The sequence below is a fragment of the Eschscholzia californica genome, unplaced genomic scaffold (genome assembly GCF_041429995.1).
Source record: "Eschscholzia californica isolate CP2 unplaced genomic scaffold, dmEscCali1.0.p SCAF_3, whole genome shotgun sequence".
NCBI lineage: Eukaryota > Viridiplantae > Streptophyta > Magnoliopsida > Ranunculales > Papaveraceae > Eschscholzia > Eschscholzia californica.
This window is the reverse complement of record NW_028238420.1, coordinates 53,573,004-53,591,851: the sequence shown is the minus strand read 5'-3', so window position 1 is coordinate 53,591,851 and position 18,848 is coordinate 53,573,004.

The window sequence follows — 18,848 nt, the reverse complement described above, 5'->3', positions numbered from 1 at the left end:
ATATTTTATTGGCACTGAAAAAATCGCCAATTTCTTATGGGATGGGACTAAAAATACTTACATTAGTAGATAGCAAAAGTAGGAACAACTACATAGTCTGCATGAGAAGACACAAACAAATTACCTCCCTCTTTAGAACTCTCTAAAACTCTCTCTATGTATGCATGCATGCTTGCTCTAATCATTTCTAAATTCCCTCAAAACAAATTGATGAGATACTATAAATCTATGAAGACTTGTCTAAGAAAGAAATTAAGATTTGAAAAGTTGATTCATCACAAGGAAGAAGAATTCCCATGTTATTATGATGAAAACCATATTCTTCTGCACCTTTCTCTAGTAATTGTTGAAAGAGTGGATTTTTCAAGTAAGAAGTTGGAACCACAAATCTCTTCATTTCATTTCCAACATATACTACAAAATGTCCTTTTGGAGCTCTTCTACTACTCATTTCCTTATTCATCATCACTTCTTGTTTTATCTTATTTGGCATCTTTAAGTTAAAGTAATGAAAGGGTAGTTCAAAATACACAAAATGAAGGAGAAAGTAGAGTGAGAGAGAGAGAGAGAGAGAGAGAGGGAGAGAGAAGAAGAGTTCAAAGAGAAGAGTAATGGGTATGTTGATATTTATAAGATCAATTGGAGACTGTGCCATCAGCATCTTTCATTCATACATGTAAGATAAGGTACAAAAACATAATTGGATCTATCAAATAAAGACATAAATGGGTCGGATTTTGTGGTGGATCAACTTATTCATTTCACTCATTATATAATGATTGACTTACAATATAGTTTCAACCAAAAAGCAGTACTTTACAGTCTTCTAACAAGAGATACTACAATAATTGGTTTTTTATTAACTACCCTGGTAACTCATCTTTTTTTTACCATGCAACAGTAACTAATTACTAAGGAAAATGGTATATGATCAGGCCATATAGAACATGTTCTATGTGGTTAATAGAATAATAGGACAAGAAGCAAAATGGATATTTAACACTTGTGAAATAACGATTTTATCCCTTGTTTTATATGACACGATCGTGAAAGTGGTCCACTTAAGCGGTGTATGTATTACTGCCAATTGTTTTACCTTGATGTTGGAGCTTGTTTGAAGGACCAGTCAAGGTAGCCATGGTTTTGACTTCTAAACGGTCATGGGTACTATGTGTAGGAAAAGTTTACCTCTTAAGCGCGTGATATAACAAGTCTCGAACAAATGACTATTGAAGTTAAAATCAATGTGTGAAAGGGAGATCGTTGGGATAATCTCACATTAGTAGTGGAAGAGGTACGAGCTTGTAAGTTTAATTTTAAAAATGCCTTACAACTAGCTTCTGGAGTGAGAGAGGTTCATGACCATCCAACAGAGACACCTTGTAACGGTTAGCTTGAGTCATGACTTAAACCATATAAATCTCTTTTATTCTATCTTCCCTATAGACGATTAAAACCAGACAACTATTAGATAAATATAGATAGTCTTGTATTGAGTCATACTGTTTAGTTCATCCAAGTAATAAAACTAGAAATACGTTAGAAGATAAATAAGTATCAATTATCTAACGAAAGTAAAAAAAAACCATCACGAAAAAAAAACAAGAATTAATTCGAAAATAAAAATGTTGATTCCTGCATGTCTGGTGTGGACTTTAACTTGTAGCCGCCTCTATCATACTTTTATAATTATACAGTGCATTGCATTTAAAAATGTAAATTTCTAAATAAGGGTAAGATGGCGTGGACTTTAACTTTTAGTCGCCTCTAACATTACTCTTATAATTATACAGTGCATTGCATTTAAAAATGTAAATTTCTAAATAAGGGTAAGATGGCCAGGGATGTAACATAATAAGGACATAGTAACAAAAATCTTTGGGATCAAATATTATTCCAACCAATTATATACCTTAGGCCTTACGAAAAAAGGTAGTAAATAAAATGGTGAAAACGTGGATGAACCAAGAACACAAGTAAACCCTAACCCTAATTCATGAGGTAGGGTCCTACACTCCTACTTGATGTATGAGATGTTTGACTTGTAGCTAAATGGGTGGTGAGTTTTCCTAATAAATGAACTTTAAGCTAGGTGAGAGAGAGAGAGAGAGAGAGAGTACAGTTCCGTGAGTGGAAGATATGTTGGTTTTGATGATGATTTGGACTTTGTTTATTGTTTTCTTCTTTGGCACATGGGATCTGTTTGATATGCAACCCCCTTCAATATTCAATGCAAGTTCAACGAGGATAACATGCTTAAATATACATCACCTTCCTCTTATCTTTAAGAACTTCTCATTGTACCTATTTATTGAATTTCTGCACTAACTAAATTGTTTTTGTTGTTCTCCTAGTGTAGCAACCTCTATATATATATACATATGTTTTAGTTTCATCTCCAAGTTACCAAACATTGGCAAGTGAAAAAAATGCATATTGTCATTAGTTTATGTGGTATTTGTTGAAATTAAATGTTCGCGTATAAGTTTCGGTATGAGTTTCTTAGACAATGACGAGAAAAAACTGTATACGTAAATTTTAATTGATAAAATTTAGATATACACTGGAGGTGAGCTTACGTAAGGAAACACATTAATCGCCTTTTAGAGTAAACTCAATAGTCTTCCAAGTGGGAGGCTCATGTAACTTGATTTATGTTATTCGGATTATTTTTGTGTTTAAATTTTTTGTGTGAAAATTTAAAATCGACCAATAAATTTGTGGATTTGTGAAGTAAATTTTGTGACAAATATCAGATATCGTGACAACAGATAATAACAATTTCACTTTCTCATATGATATCTTTATTTTATTCACTTGTAAAGTTACAAGTAATATTATTTTTTCATTCAAAACTATCTCCACATTCAACCTCTACAAAGACAAGTAGTTCCAGACTTACAAAAAAAAATGGAACTTACATGTGGTTGACTAGATCTCTGGTTGGAGGAGGAATGGTGGATGTTCTAAGGAGATAGCAAAATATGAACTGCCATGTGAATAACCTAACTACAAACTGAAAAAAGACAGGGAACAACATGCCTGCTGATGAGTAGAGAGAGTGGTAAAGTCAGTCAATCATCATTCTGATCCCCTACATCCCTAGCTGACCAAATCATGCTTTTGTCTTCCACCAGCCACCATTTATTTCATTTCTCCTCAGACCTAGTTATTATAGTCTACTTGGATCGTTCCTGACTCAGTCCCCAAAGGACACAACAAGATTCTTACCTCCCCTTGGGAGAACCACCACATGATCGATTTTTTGAGATAAAATAAAATCTATTGATTGCCATCAAAGTTCATGACCTTATAGTGAGATAGGGAGCAATAAGGAAAACAAAGAGATGTACAAGACTTGTTTTTTCTTGAGTTTACAGCTAGACTATGAGCTAAGTTGTTAAACTTTCTATTAACACATAAAAAGTTAATACTAACAAAAGATGGAATTAAGTTCCTAACTTCCTTCAACACATGCTTAGCAGTCCAATGTGTTGAATGCTTGTGGCTATTCAAAAAGTTATTCACATTATTTGAGTCTCCTTCCAAGATAACTTGCTTTATCCCATGCTCCAACGGCCATCTTATTAATGGAGTGTATTTCAAATAGGAGCTGGTGGATTTCTTATTCAGCTCTCTCTCACAGAATCATGAAGACTCAAGAGTGGTTAAGTTGGTTAGTGCTGGACAAAACCATTGTCCACCCTCAATGTATCATAACTTAAGCTTGTTAGTTTGTTGAGAATCTGTTGAGACAGTTAGAGAGAGAAAACACAATTCTGTTAGAGTTGTTATTAAGTTTGTTAGGGTTTATCTTTATATACTTGTAAACATCTCAAATTCATTCTAATGAGAATCGTTTTCACTATGGTATCAGAGCTAATGCGCTTTTCTTTCTCTGAAATTCTCATTTCTACTTTCTCTCTCTAAAACCAAACTTCAATCTTCATCTTCTTCGAACTTCAATCTTCATCTTCTTCGAACTTCAATCTTCATCTTCTTCGAACTTCAATCTTCATCTTCTTCGAACTACAATCTTCATCTTCTTCTAACTTCAATCTTCATCTTCTAATTCTCGATTTCAAACACAAAATCATCTCAAACTCAATGGATCATCCAAAAATCACTTCTCTGTCTATCAATTCTATGGGAAATGTTATCCCAATCAAGCTTCAAAGCGACAATTATCTTGCTTGGCGATCATTATTCTTACCAATACTTAAGAAATATAATGTTCTTGATCTAATAGATGGCTCTCGTCCACAACCAGATCAGTTTTTAGATGAGGAAAAGAAGGAAATAAATCCTGATTATCTTGATTGGGTTGAAGAAGATCAAACTTTATTGATTTGGATCAATTCAACACTCTCAGATTCAGTAATTCCGTATGTCATTGGTAATACTACTTCTCGAGAACTATGGCGAAATCTTGAGGACTCTTTTGCTGCAGCTTCTACCTCTCATATCTTTCAATTACAGGAGAATCTTCGTGATTTGAAGAAAGATACTGATAAAATGCCTGAATTCCTTGCAAAAGTGAAGAAGATCTCTGATTCACTTGCTGCTGCTGGTAGTCCAGCTTCGAGTGTCGAGTTAGTTGTGAGTATTTTGCGTGCTCTTCCTCCTGAATATGACTCTTTTTCAGCTGCAATTCGATTGAGAAAACCTCCTGTGTCTGTACCTGAACTTCAAAACCTTCTTATTAGTGAGGAAATAACTATATCAGAAAGACAAAAGAGGTCTATGCTTAATGTGAATCATGCTCTCTTCACTAATCCTCATTCATCTCAATCTTCTTCATTTAATCGATTCAATCAACCAAGGTCAGGTACTGGTCATTCTTCCAATCAATCAAATAGTCGATTCAGAGGTTCAAGGCAATTCAATAATCATTCTTCTCAAAGTAAAAATTATACTTCTCAAGGTAATTCTCAAGGTAATTCTCAAGGTAATCCTCAAGGCAAAAGTTATGGTTCAAGGTACTCTAATGGAGACAAACCTACTTGTCAAATATGCCACAAAGTGGGACACACAGCTGCTGAATGCTACCATCGTATGAATTTTGCTTATCAAGGTCGCAACCCACCAAATAACATAGCAGCTATGCTTGCTACTGCCAACATTTTTGGAGAAAATCCCTGGTTTGCTGACACTGGTGCTTCACACCATATCACCCCAGATGTCTCAAACATAGCTTCCTCCTCTTCTTCTTCTTATAAAGGAAAGGAAGTAATCTCCACAGCTAATGGCCAAGGTATGAAAATTACACACTTTGGTGATTCTAATTTTTCACATAATAATCATTCTTTCTCTCTCAAGAATGTTCTTGTTGTTCCTCAAGCCACACATAATCTGTTGTCTGTTAATAAGTTCATAAAAGATAATCATTGTTCTTTAACATTTGATCCTATTCAATATTATGTGAAGGATCTCAATTCGAACCAGACTCTTTTCCAAGGGCCAGCTGAAGGAGGCTTATACCCAATCAAGCTTGAGAGTGCTTCTTCAATCAAACCCAAAATAACATCTTTCCTTGCTAGATCTACTTCTCCTGCACTTTGGCATAAGAGATTATGTCATCCTTCTTTTCAATCAATGCACAAGTTGAAGCACCTGTTCACTTCTGCACCTCTCAAACCTATTTTCTGCTCAGACTGTCAGCTAGGAAGAAGCAAGAAGCTTTCCTTTAAACCTTCACATAATGTAGCTTCCTTTCCTTTAGAATTGCTACATATAGACCTATGGGGTCCTGCACCTACTGTATCTGTTAGTGGTATTAAATACTATGCTAATGTGATAGATGATTTCTCTAAGTTTTGTTGGATCCTTCCTTTATCTTCTAAGTCTGATTTCACTTCTGCATTTATCTCTTTTGTGAACAATATTGAAAACCAGTTGGGCAAGAGTGTTAAAATGATTAGGACAGATGGAGGTGGGGAGTTTATTGCTACCTCTCTTCGATTATTTCTTCAAACTAAAGGGATTAATCATCAGCTAACATGTCCTCACACCCCAGAACAAAATGGGGTTGCTGAGTCTAAGCATAGACACCTCATTGATATAACTAGAACCCTTCTTATTCAAGCTTCTCTTTCTTCTTCTTATTGGCTTGAAGCTCTCAATGCAGCTAACTATGTCATTAACAGATTACCTTTAGCTCATTTAGATAACATTTCTCCTTTGGAAAAACTCTTTTATTGTTCTCCTGATTATGATTTCCTTAAAGTCTTTGGGTGTGCTTGTTACCCATGGTTAAAACCCTATACTTCCAACAAGCTTGATCCTAGGAGCAAAGAATGTGTCTTTATAGGTTATGCTACTAATCAAAAAGGTTATAAATGTTTAGATGTTTCTACTGGGAGGGTATATATATCGAGACATGTGGTATTCAATGAAGAATACTTCCCATTACAGTCTTTAAATAATTCCTCATTGACCTCTTCTTCTCCACATTCAGCCACTTATCCCATTTCTCTTACCCCAATTCAGTCATCTTCTTATCCTCCCTTAGTCACTCAAACTTTAAACTTAGATCATCAACTACCATCATCACCTATGATATCTAATTCTCCTCATGAATCACTCCCATCTCCTATTACATCACCAAACTCAAGTGATTCTTCTATTCCTACTGAATCACACCAAAATCCTATTACTTTTCCTACTGAAATATCATCAAATCCTATTACCTTACCTACTGAAACATCTGGTTCTACTGCCTTACCTAGGTCTATTATCTCTTCAACCACTACTCAGTCTATACATCCTATGCAAACAAGGTCCAAGTCTGGTATCCACAAGCCCAAAAGTTTTTTAGCCTCAACTAAACATCCTATTAGCTCATCATTACAAATTGATTCTTTACCACCCACACCTACATGTTTTACTCAAGCTAATAAGGATCCTAACTGGAGAGAGGCCATGGCTACTGAGTTTAAGGCTTTAGAAGATTTAAACACTTGGTCTCTTGTTCCTTCTTCTCCTAATCAGAATCTAGTTGGTTGCAAATGGGTATTCAAATTGAAACAGAAGTCAGATGGTACCATTGAGAGGTACAAGGCTCGTTTAGTAGCAAAAGGTTTCCATCAAAGAGAAGGAATTGATTACTCAGAAACCTTTAGTCCTGTAGCAAAGCCAACCACCATTAGAGTTCTTCTCTCTTTAGCAACTCAGAATGACTGGATGATCAAGCAGCTAGATGTTAGCAATGCTTTCCTACATGGTCATCTCAAAGAAGAGGTTTACATGACTCAGCCTCCAGGATTTCAAGATAAATCAAAGCCTAACTATGTATGTAAATTGCACAAATCACTCTATGGCTTAAAACAAGCTCCTAGAGCTTGGTATGAGGAGTTAGTTGATTCTTTGTTGGCTTTTGGTTTTCAGAAATCCTTCTCAGACACTTCATTATTTGTCTACTCAGAAAATGGGGTTCTTCTATATGTGCTGGTGTATGTTGATGACATATTAGTCACAGGTAACTCCTCATCAGCTTGTGCCTCTCTCATTGCTACACTTAGCTCTCAATTTGCTATGAAGGACTTGGGTCCCCTTCATTATTTTTTGGGAATGGAGGTTAAAAGAGATGAGTCTGGCCTTTATCTTACTCAGACTAAGTACACTCTTGATCTTCTCAAAAAGGCTCAAATGGCTGATGCCAAACCTTGTTCTACCCCATTACCTCATAGAACAAAACTTAGCCCAAATGATGGTGACCTTCTTGATGATCCAACTCATTATAGAAGCTTGGTGGGGGCTCTACAATATCTAACATGGACCAGACCAGATATCAATTATTCTGTTAATCTTGTTTGTCAATTCATGAGTCAGCCTAGGACTTCTCATCTTTTGGCTGTCAAGAGGATTCTAAGATATCTTAAAGGAACTGTCAATTATGGTCTTCATTTCACAAAATCAAAATTCTTGGATTTACAAGCTTATGCAGATGCAGATTTGGCTGGTAGTGCCTGTGATAGTCGTTCCACTTCTGGTTTCATCATCTACTTAGGGGGAAATTCCATCTCTTGGTCAGCAATGAAGCAGCCAACAGTATCTAGGTCGTCCACTGAAGCAGAGTATAGGTCACTTGCTCAATCTGCAGCTGAGGTTCTATGGATTTGTTCTCTTCTTCAAGACCTTCATGTTTTTATCTCAGCTCCACCAATACTTTGGTGTGATAATGTCTCGGCCTTAGCCTGAGCTTCTAATCCTGTTTTTCACTCCAAAATAAAACATCTTGCTTTGGATTTCCATTTCATTCGTGAATTGGTAATTAACAAAAGGATTAAGCTTGCTTATGTGTCCACTTCCTCTCAACCAGCAGATGTTCTAACCAAAGCACTACCTGGTCCTCAATTCTCTCTTTTTCGAAGCAAGCTTAAGCTCTTACCCATCGCTTAGCTTGAGGGAGGGTAATGGAGTGTATTTCAAATAGGAGCTGGTGGATTTCTTATTCAGCTCTCTCTCACAGAATCATGAAGACTCAAGAGTGGTTAAGTTGGTTAGTGCTGGACAAAACCATTGTCCACCCTCAATGTATCATAACTTAAGCTTGTTAGTTTGTTGAGAATCTGTTGAGACAGTTAGAGAGAGAAAACACAATTCTGTTAGAGTTGTTATTAAGTTTGTTAGGGTTTATCTTTATATACTTGTAAACATCTCAAATTCATTCTAATGAGAATCGTTTTCACTACTTATAGCATGAAAGCAGGCTTTGCTCTCTCCCTCATCTACTGATCTACTTGAGTAGAAGGAGGATTCTTTTACAAGTTGTTTTCCTGTGGAATCAGAAATGATAATAGCAATATAAGTTTCTAAAGATAACTTATCCCAAGCTGCATCATTGTTAATTTTTTGAAATCCCTGGGGAGGTGGACACCATTTTGTAGCAACTGGTGAGATTTCATGTGATAATTCTTTAGGCACATTCTTTGGATACCAAGATAACTGTTAATGGTTGAACAGAGAAGCTCAGTATTCAGTTGTACATCTTTGAATGTTATGTCACATCTGTGTTTCCAGAGGAGCCAAATGGTAGTCGAGATGGTTTCCAGCCTGCTTAGAGAGTTGGGTTGCACATTGCCATCATTCGCATCTATGTATATTTCTCCTTTTCCTATAACTATTTGAGTAATGGAAATTGATTAATTAGTTACTAAAAATAACCCAACCCTACCTAGAGCATGAGAGAGCACAATGCTTCTCATAGACGAGAGGTTTGAACTTCATCTTAGCTTTCCTCAACATAAAAAAACCATCTTAGCTTTCTCAAATATGAACCCCCCATATTTCATAAAAAAAAAGGAATGAACTCCACATATTTTTCTATCCCACCATATAATGTTATAAACTGTGTATAATATAATTCTTTTTATTAGATTTGTATTATACATAGACCATAGTGCATTTACAATTTATGGTGTGTTTGGTTGCAGGATTCCTAAGTAGGATTCCTATCAAAAGTGGGATTTGGTAGGAATCATGAATCCTTGGTCTGTTAGGCTACCAAGAATCCTAGGACTCTTGAATCCTAAGGATTCCTAATTCCAAAATTTGTATTGGACCAAAATCCCACCCTACCCCCTAGGATTTGGTAGGATTTTGGATTAATGAACCTAAATTTCAAACTTAAAATCAACAAAAAAAATATTTCCTTCTACAAAATCATTATTTTTTTTCAAAATCATTATTTTTTTCAAAAATCATATTTTTTCTAAAGACGTTTAAAAATACTCAAATAATAATAAATAATAGGATTCTTAGTCACCAAACAAGTCAAAAAATATTACTTGGATTCATGAATCCGTGGAATCATGAATCCCAAGGACTCATGAATCCGTGGATTCATGAGTCCGCCATCCAAACACACCATTAGAGAAAAACAATGAAAAATGTACAAGACATAAAAAAAAATGTACTATACATAACACAATGCATCATGCATCAAACAACGAAGGCAGAGAAAATAAAAGAACTCTTAACAAAAAAAAAAAAAAGAGAAAATAAAAGAAAGTCCAACTAGAGTGCCTAAGACATTGATAAAAATGCATAGGAGGTTGTTAAAATGTAGGGTTATTTCTCTAATAGCCCCTAACTTTGTGACCAGCTTCCTGCCTAGTCCCTAACTTTGTAAAAAATTCTCAGATGACCCCTTTTTTCAGCTACCGTTAGAACGCCGTTAACCAGTCACCAACTCTCTCTCCTACATCTCTTCCTCTCTCTCTGCCACCTCATCTTTTCGCGACATTACAAAAAATTTTTCTGACAGGTTTCCCTTCGCCGGAGTGTTAGAGAAAGAGAGAGAGAGAGAGAGGAAAAGTGAAAAAAAAAAAATTATGTTTGAAGGTTGCGAAAGCATGGGGAGCAAACATGATTAGATACCCTGGTAGTCCATGCCGTAAACGATGAGTGTTCGCCCTTGGTCTACGCGGATCAGGGGCCCAGCTAACGCGTGAAACACTCCGCCTGGGGCCAGAAACCTTGCCGGAGAAGACGATGAGGTGGCGAAAAGATGAGGTGGCAGAGAGAGAGGAAGAGATGTAGGAGAGAGAGTTGATGACTGGTTAACGACGTTCTAGCGATAACTGAAATAAGGGGTCATCTGGAAATTTTTGATAAAGTTAAAGGATAGGCAGGAAGCTGGTCACAAAGTTAGGGGCTAATAGGAAAATAACCCTAAAATGTTTAAGACATACGCCAGATAATACACGTTTTCTTTGTCACAACAAAGAAACAAATATGATTTCATTCACAAATTAATGGATCTAAAAGAATCACAGGTTTCATTTACATCTCTCTTAATACGAACCAAAAGTAAATAAATAATATGTTATACAACTCTTACATATATATACCTAACAAAAACCGATCTTATCTTTCATGATCTTCGCGCCATTACGCAGATAAAAATGCTCGTGATGGGTAAAGAGAAGATTACATAAAAAATGCATGTAACTTCTTTTTGTTTTCGTCTCGTCAATTCTGATAAATTGGACTAGCACCCACATTTTCTTTTTGACGTAGATCTTTAATGCTTTTTTTTTAGAAATCGACTACGATCTACGTTAGTCGTTACAAAGCATTGATACACCAAGAAGATGTGATAAGTTCGATAACCGCCCAACTTAAACCATTAATGAAAGAGGCTTAAAGTCTGACAACGTGAATAAGACCTAAATCCTAACAAATTTATTACATAATTTATTATATTTATTACCTAAAATTACATAAAATAAATCTTGATGGCGAACTGCTTCTAACAAGACTCAATCTCACGACTTCATGAGTTTACGAAAGGGGGTTCAACCACAACACCAAAGATATATTACATCTCATAATAATCACATGTAGGCAATAAGCAGGCATGTATTATTGATGTATCTTTTTTTGTTTTTTTGTATTGTTGATGTCTTGATTCGACGTATCTAGCATGCCTTCGTTGTCCTCATTTTATTTTATTTTGTTGGAAGTCGTCCCCATTTCTTCAAATGGAGGGAACATTCAGATTAAAAAATCTATGTAGTAGCACCAACATGTATTATTATCACGTGAATAATTAATTTACACTTTATTTGGAGTGACACTTTGTTTAGTCAAATCATCTGGTTGTTTTCTTATGTTCCACAATGGGAAACGCCATAGGCAACTTCGGCCTTATTTCAAAACCCATTACTGAACCAAAGTCCATGGGTTAAGGGTTGGAGATAAACATTATTTTTTAGATAATTTTTTTTTTTTAGAAAAAAAGAGACACTAAAAAAAAAATTGTAGACACCAAATAACAAAGTTTATCTAAATCTACTTTCAAACGTTGAGTCTTAAAAGTTTACGCATATTTACTTCAATTTCACATTTCTATTTTATTCTCTAGAATCTCTACAAGAGTTTATCAAACAATTACATAGAGGTAAATTTTTTGTTCATTTAATTTTTCTTTGTTTTTCATTTGATTGTTATGGCTCCAAGAAAATATTTATGCGGCTCTGAAAAAAAAATTGATGAATGGTGTCCGAATGGCGGATCGCTTATAGAATTTTTTTACCGTTGCGGTTGCTGTGGCTTCTGCAGAAAGTTTTTCAATTGAAGTTAATCAACTCTTACTTGTGATCTACCATGTCTCAAGAAAGGTTAAATGACTTAGTTTTGTTACCAATTGAACATGACTTAACTAAGAATGACTACACAAAAATGATTAGTGATTTTGCATCGAAATATGCAAAATCACCGAATGTTAATTTAGACATTTGAAAGTCTCTGAATGTCCGAGACATTCCAATCCGGACATTTGAGAGTCTATGAATGTTTGAGGCATTCAAATCTGGACATTTGCAACTCCCCGTATGTTAGTGACATTCAATTATAGACAAAATGTGCACGGACTTTGGTAGACTTCATAGTTTGGTGGGTTTTATGAAGGATTTTGAACAAATTTGGAGCCCAATTTGTCTTTACGAAAACAAGAGACATGTGCTCAAAATCCATAAAATGTCACTATATTAAATAATCAATATCCACTAATTGTCCATAATGTCCACAATATCTACGGATGTCTACGAAAGTCAAAAAATATATTCAGGAAATTGGGCTGGAGGGCCAATTTCATGTTTCTTTTTTGTCAAAAAGACAAGTTATCTTTTTCTTCTTATACTTAACCATGAAAACTTTAGAAATAGGCTTCAAGGGCAATTTTAAAAGCCCCCTCACTTTCATACCTTAAATAACCTTTGTATCTAGGGGAATTATCAAGAAACCATAAGATTTAAAATTGTCCATACTTTCTAAGTTTAGAGCAAAAAAACGAGTGAAAGTTTTTGTATCTTGGGTTTCTATCGATTTTTGCCTATCAAATCATCAATTTATTTTAGGTTTAGCTTTTTGAATCTCTGTAATTGGTGTTGGAAGTTGATTTTTATGGTTTTTGTGAAAAAAAAACTAGGAGAAAAAGTACAAATTGATCAACTATGAGACGATTTTGCTAGGGTTTATGCATTATTTTCTTCATAATTAAACTCATAGACACTAATGGAAGGAGAATCTGCTATTATTTCGATGTATAATCTTACTTCTTAGTTACTTATTTTGCTAGGGTTTATGTTGAAATTGCGAAGCTTTGCAAACTGGTCTGCAATCTTGCTTGCAGAGCTTTGCAATCTGGTTTGCAGAACTTTCCAATCCCATTTGCACTGCTTTACAATCTGGTTTGCCTTGCAATGACTTTGCAATCTGGTTTACAGAGCTTTGAAAACTGGTTTGCACTACTTTGCAATCTGGTTTGCAGAGCTTTGCAAAGTGGTTTGCACTACTTTGCAATCTGGTTTGCACTACTTTGCAATAAGGTCAGTTTTGTCTTTGCCCTATATTAGATAATTCACAAAAATGTCATTAGGAGAGAAGCTTGTAAAAAATTAAAAAAAAAAATTTTAATCAAAGGCCAAATTTTTAGGGAGTTTTGGTCAAATTCCCCAAATATATTTTTAAAATATGAATAAAAATATTTTATTTTATATGATAAGACAAATATTTGCAGATTTCTACAGAAGTCGAAAAATATAGTTTTGAAATGTTAGTACAAATATATTATTTTAAGGGATTGAACAATAATAATAATATTAAAAAAATAAATATCCACCAAATGTCTATTAATGTCCGCGGATATTCATAGATGTCTACGAAAGGCGAAAAATATATTTTTGAAATGTTAGTACAAATATATTATTTCATATAACTAGACAAATCTAATAATATTAAAATAATAAGCGTCTACCAAATGTCTATCAATGGCCGTCGGTATTCACGGATGTTTGCGAAAGGCGAAAATTATATTTTTGAAACGTAAGTAGAAATATATTATTTCATGTGACTAGACAATAATAATAATATTAAAATAATAAATGTCTACTAAATGTCCATCAATGTCCGCAGATATTCACAAATGTCTACCAAAGTCGTAAAATAATACGCACTACACATTTGGTTTATAGATTCAATATCATGAAATGTTCCCAGGACATTTTCTCTATGGATCAAATGTAGAGACATTTTGTCTACAAACTTGATGTCTTGAAATGTCTATAAAGACGTTTTGTCTATAGATAAATCATCTGAAATGTCTACGGGGCATTCTGTCTATGAATGTCCCTTAAAGTCCCAGTCCACTACCCCCCCCCCCCCTAAAGTGTAAGAGACCCGTCGATACGTTCGCCTAGGACCCCCCCAAAAGTCAGGGTTGGTACTAACAATAAATCAACTTTTCAACTATCAAGTTTGTTTGCAACATTTTCAACAACAACAAAAACGAAGTTCGTTGGCAACAAAAAAAAGGGTCGCGGCTTTGGGGAATAAAGAATAATCTCCGGAGAATAAATTCTCCAGGGAATCCATGTCTTTTTGTACATTCTCGGGGTTATTTTAGTCCAAAAATTAACTCGATCAAGCATTGTTCCCTAATCTTCATCTTCTTTATTACCTTCACCACCACAACTTCACACCACCACCATTACGACCACCGCCATTCCACCCACCATTGCCACCTCTTCTTTTTCCTCTCTAACCCACTATTACCCTCTCTCTCTTTTGTTTCTTCAGTTTTCTCTCTCTCAGAGTCTCACTATCTCTCTTTCATTCTCACTCTAGATCTCTCTCTATCTTTCATTGTAGACCAATCGCATTATTTCTCTCGTTGTAAACATATCTCTCTCACTATCTAAATCTCTCTCTCGCAATCTTTCTCTTACTTTCTCTCGGTCTGTATAGATCTTACTGTGGAAATCACAAAGTTCATGGCTAAGAAACGTTTTGTAGCTACGAAATGGTCATGGTCACAAAACGTTTTGTGGTCACAAAATCCTCGAGGAGGGTCTCACCAGAAACTCTCCTCGAAGTCAGGTTCTGACAAAGAGAATACTTCCCTTTGTCGGAACGGTGTCTATCTGAGCGAGGAGGGAAACAATGAGAGATCGATTGAGAAACAGTGAGAGATTGAGAGAGAAACAACGAGAGGTCGAGAGACATAGATAGTGAGAGCAATAAAAATAGATAGTAAGAGATAAACAATGAGGAATCGAGAGATAGAGACTAAGAGAAGAAGAGGGAAAAAAATAAGAGGGTAAGAGAGAGATGGTGAGAGACAGTGGGAGAGAGAGAGAGCTAGAGATAGGGAGAGAAAAGATGAAGATTAAGGGGCAATGTTTGATCAAGTCAATTTTCGGACTAAAAATATATGTGTCCATGATTCAATATTTATTGACAAAATTTTTATGGGAAGTTTTACGAGGGCCTCCCACTGTCCCACATGTGTTATAGGCGCCTCCTGCACAAACTCCCTCTCAAATTTACCTTGAGGGAGGAGCCTATAACACTCATAGGAGGCGCCTTTAAAACTACCCAAATTTTATTCTCTCGGAGAATTTTTGTATTCCCCGAAGTCGCGGCCAAAAAATACTATCAAGTTCGTTAGTGTATGAAAGAGCGGTATAATGCTGGTGTATAACTAACAAAAGATTTAGAAGAGAGTTGCGATGCTTATAAGACGTATAAGGAGTGCAGTCAACAACTCTTGGTTGGAGTGGTAAGAGGTATAATCTTCCACTTAGAGGTCAAGGTTACGAGACATACTGACCAATTCAAAAAAAAGTATAAGGGGTGCCTATAAGAAAGTTTGTAAAGTGTTTGAATGTCTATTAGAAAAGTTGTTAGAGTTGGTTGCATTTTCTGTTCCTTTCTCTCTCTGGAATCTGTCAAATAGCTGAATTGTTGTAACCATTTGGTCAATGAGAAATTCAGTTTATGATTTCTGATATTATAACACAACGAGGTTATAGGATATGTAGATGGAACAGTACGTAGTTTTTTCTCCATGGACGACTATGTAAGAGTAAGGCTAACTTTGTATAAGAAAAGATAAAGAGAGAGTGTGAGAGAGTGCCTTTAGAATAATTTGTGGTATCGGTTAGGTTGTTACACAACTAACTTTCTCTCTCTCTAACTACACTTCAACTGTATAAGTATGAGTTCTTAGCTCATAATTCAGTGATGGAAATCCTCTCGTCCTTCAATCCCCTTCTTCCTGTTTCTCTCTCTATACCTAATACGAAATCTTTCAGACTATAATAGATGGAGGAAGAGAAATTCAGAATCGTGAGTATCTATCATGGAGGAAAACATATAGTTATGTCAAGGAGTTTGGGCACTCTACATTTCTTCCTTGCCATTGAGTTGTGACTCATGAATCAATCTAACTCTATTACTGACTCAAAAGAAGTATGTTCTTGAGTTACTTAAAGAAGTCTGATTTTGTTAGATTTCAAAGCTAGCTCAACCCCAGTATCTCCTGGTACTAGGCTTTCAAAACCTGATGTTGGCCATGCATCTCGAGTGTCAGAAGACGTGTGGGTCACGCCCGACTAGTGAATTAAGTTTGGGTTTTTATAGTGTGCCAGCCAACTATTGACATATTAAGGCGCTCCAGTGGACAGGTTTTGGCAAATACTGTATCTATGTTCAGAATTATTATTTTTGGTTTTATTTGTTGCTCCTAAACTTTTTGTGCTTTCAAATAAATTTAGGATTAGTTAGTTTTGATACTTAGTTATATACAATATTTCTCGTGGGTTCCGGACTTTATCTTTTCTAATATATTACCTCAGGTAATATACTTGCGAATATGGCAACAAATTTTTGGCTTCGTTGTCGGTGCATGTTTGCAAAAAATTGAACTTACACCACTTGATTCTGAATTGGAGCATACATTTCAAAACTGACAAAGGAGAGTCAATCTACATCTACTAATAATCAATTAGTAGTTATGGCTAAAGAGTTGGAAGGACCTTCAAATACAAGAACATTGAGTGATTGAGACATTGTATAATGCTGACTATCAATGAAATTCCCTCAAGTATCTCTCATTCGTCTATTCAGGCAAATAGAAAATCAACTAATGGTGTGTTTGGATGGCGGAATCATGAATCCGCGGATTCATGAGTCCTTGGGATTCATGATTCCACGGATTCATGAATCCTAGTAATATTTTTTGGCTGGTTTGGCAACTAAGAATCCTATGATTTATTATTATTTGAGTATTTTTTAAAAGTTTTTAGAAAAAATATGATTTTTGAAAAAAGTAATGATTTTGAAAAAAATAATGATTTTGTAGAAGGAAATATTTTTTTGTTGATTTTAAGTTTGAAATTTAGGTTCATTAATCCAAAATCCTAGCAAATCTTAGGGGGTAAGGTGGGATTTTGGTCCAATACAATTTTTGGAATTAGGAATCCTTAGGATTCAAGAGTCCTAGGATTTTTGGTAGCCAAACAGACCAAGGATTCATGATTCCTACAAAATTCCACTTTTGATAGGAATCCTACTTAGGAATCCTGCAACCAAACACACCATAAGTTTTTATTTAGATGATACAGAATAGCTTACAATTTAATGGTGCACCTAATGATAAACCAGATTATCAACTTGCTAACTTGGTAGAAGTTTGTGATACCTTGAAGCAAAATGGTGCATGCAATAAGGCTAAGACTACTTCTTTTCTCGTAAGGGAGATGATGAAGTAAGGCTATAAAAGCATTTACAGTGTGATACTCAATTTAATACTCCAAAGTGTCACTTCAGATTTTTTTAGTTGTTTTGCAAGAAAACTTCTCCAATGCAAAATTCAATATGGGTCTTAAGATGATGTGGTAATATTTAATTTTATGATCTCTCAAGAAAATATTGAGATTTTTCTCGAGGATCTCAATTGTCTACTCAATATTAAAAAAAAAACTTTTCATTTAGGAGATAACACCCAAGTAATTTTTCAGTTTGTAGAGTGTTGCAGTGAAGATGTCTTTTGAATCGAGTATCTCAGTAATATCATCTGGAAAAAAAAAATCTCAACTGGGACTTGAATATAGGACAATTAGAATTTTCTTTTATTAGTTTTGCATTAGAGATGCTCTATACTGCAAAAAAAGGAACGGTATCATGTTTTTTTGCTTAATACAACATGGAATCGCTGTATGAAGCATAAGAAAGATAAAAAATTATGTTATGGATGTTGGAACCAGAGTCGGTTTTCAGGTTAGTTTCTAGTCTCTAGCTCAAGGGTTCAAGACAAAGAATCCTCTAATCTATGTTGACCAGGAACAACATGTTTGTTGCTATTTTCACTCAAATAACTAAGAAACCTCTTTGTTAAATGTCGATGTTTTGGGGAAAGTATGGGAAATAAACAATCAAAGGTGGAAAATAAAAAAATCCCCCCCCACCCTTCCTTTTATGTCGGCGGAGAAACTCGCGAGACTCTTCATCTTCTCTCTCGTCAATCGTTTATGTTCTCATTTCTCTGTGTAAGTTCCGACAAAGGGGAAGGGTCGTTCGCCGTGACCTTTCGTCTACAAAACCAGACGAAGGAGGGGGTTCCTTCGTCTGGTAAAACCAGACAACCTCGACAAATTTTTCAAACGAGGGTTCCGACCAAGAAGTCCTCACCTTCGCCAGAACACAATGAGAGGAGACGAGGGGGAGGAGAGTTGAAGAGTGGGAAGAGAAAAAAAGAGGGAAAAAGAAGTACCGGAGTTGATGACGGTAAGGAAGAAGAAGAAGGGGTTGTGGTGTTTAGAGGAAACAAACCCGGGGAACCTACTCAAGTCCTAGATTTGTGCTCTTACGGTCCATTATTCACTGAGCACTCACTACAACACATGTCTTGCACAAGAGAGAGTTGAAAAGACGTTATGTTGCATCAACGTTGGTCATGTGTTTGACAATTGCTGGGAGTTCCACAGAAAACTTTCCATCTCGAAACATTTCCTTATTTTCCCATAAATTGATAAAAAGGCTGATGTGGCATGGTGCAATAG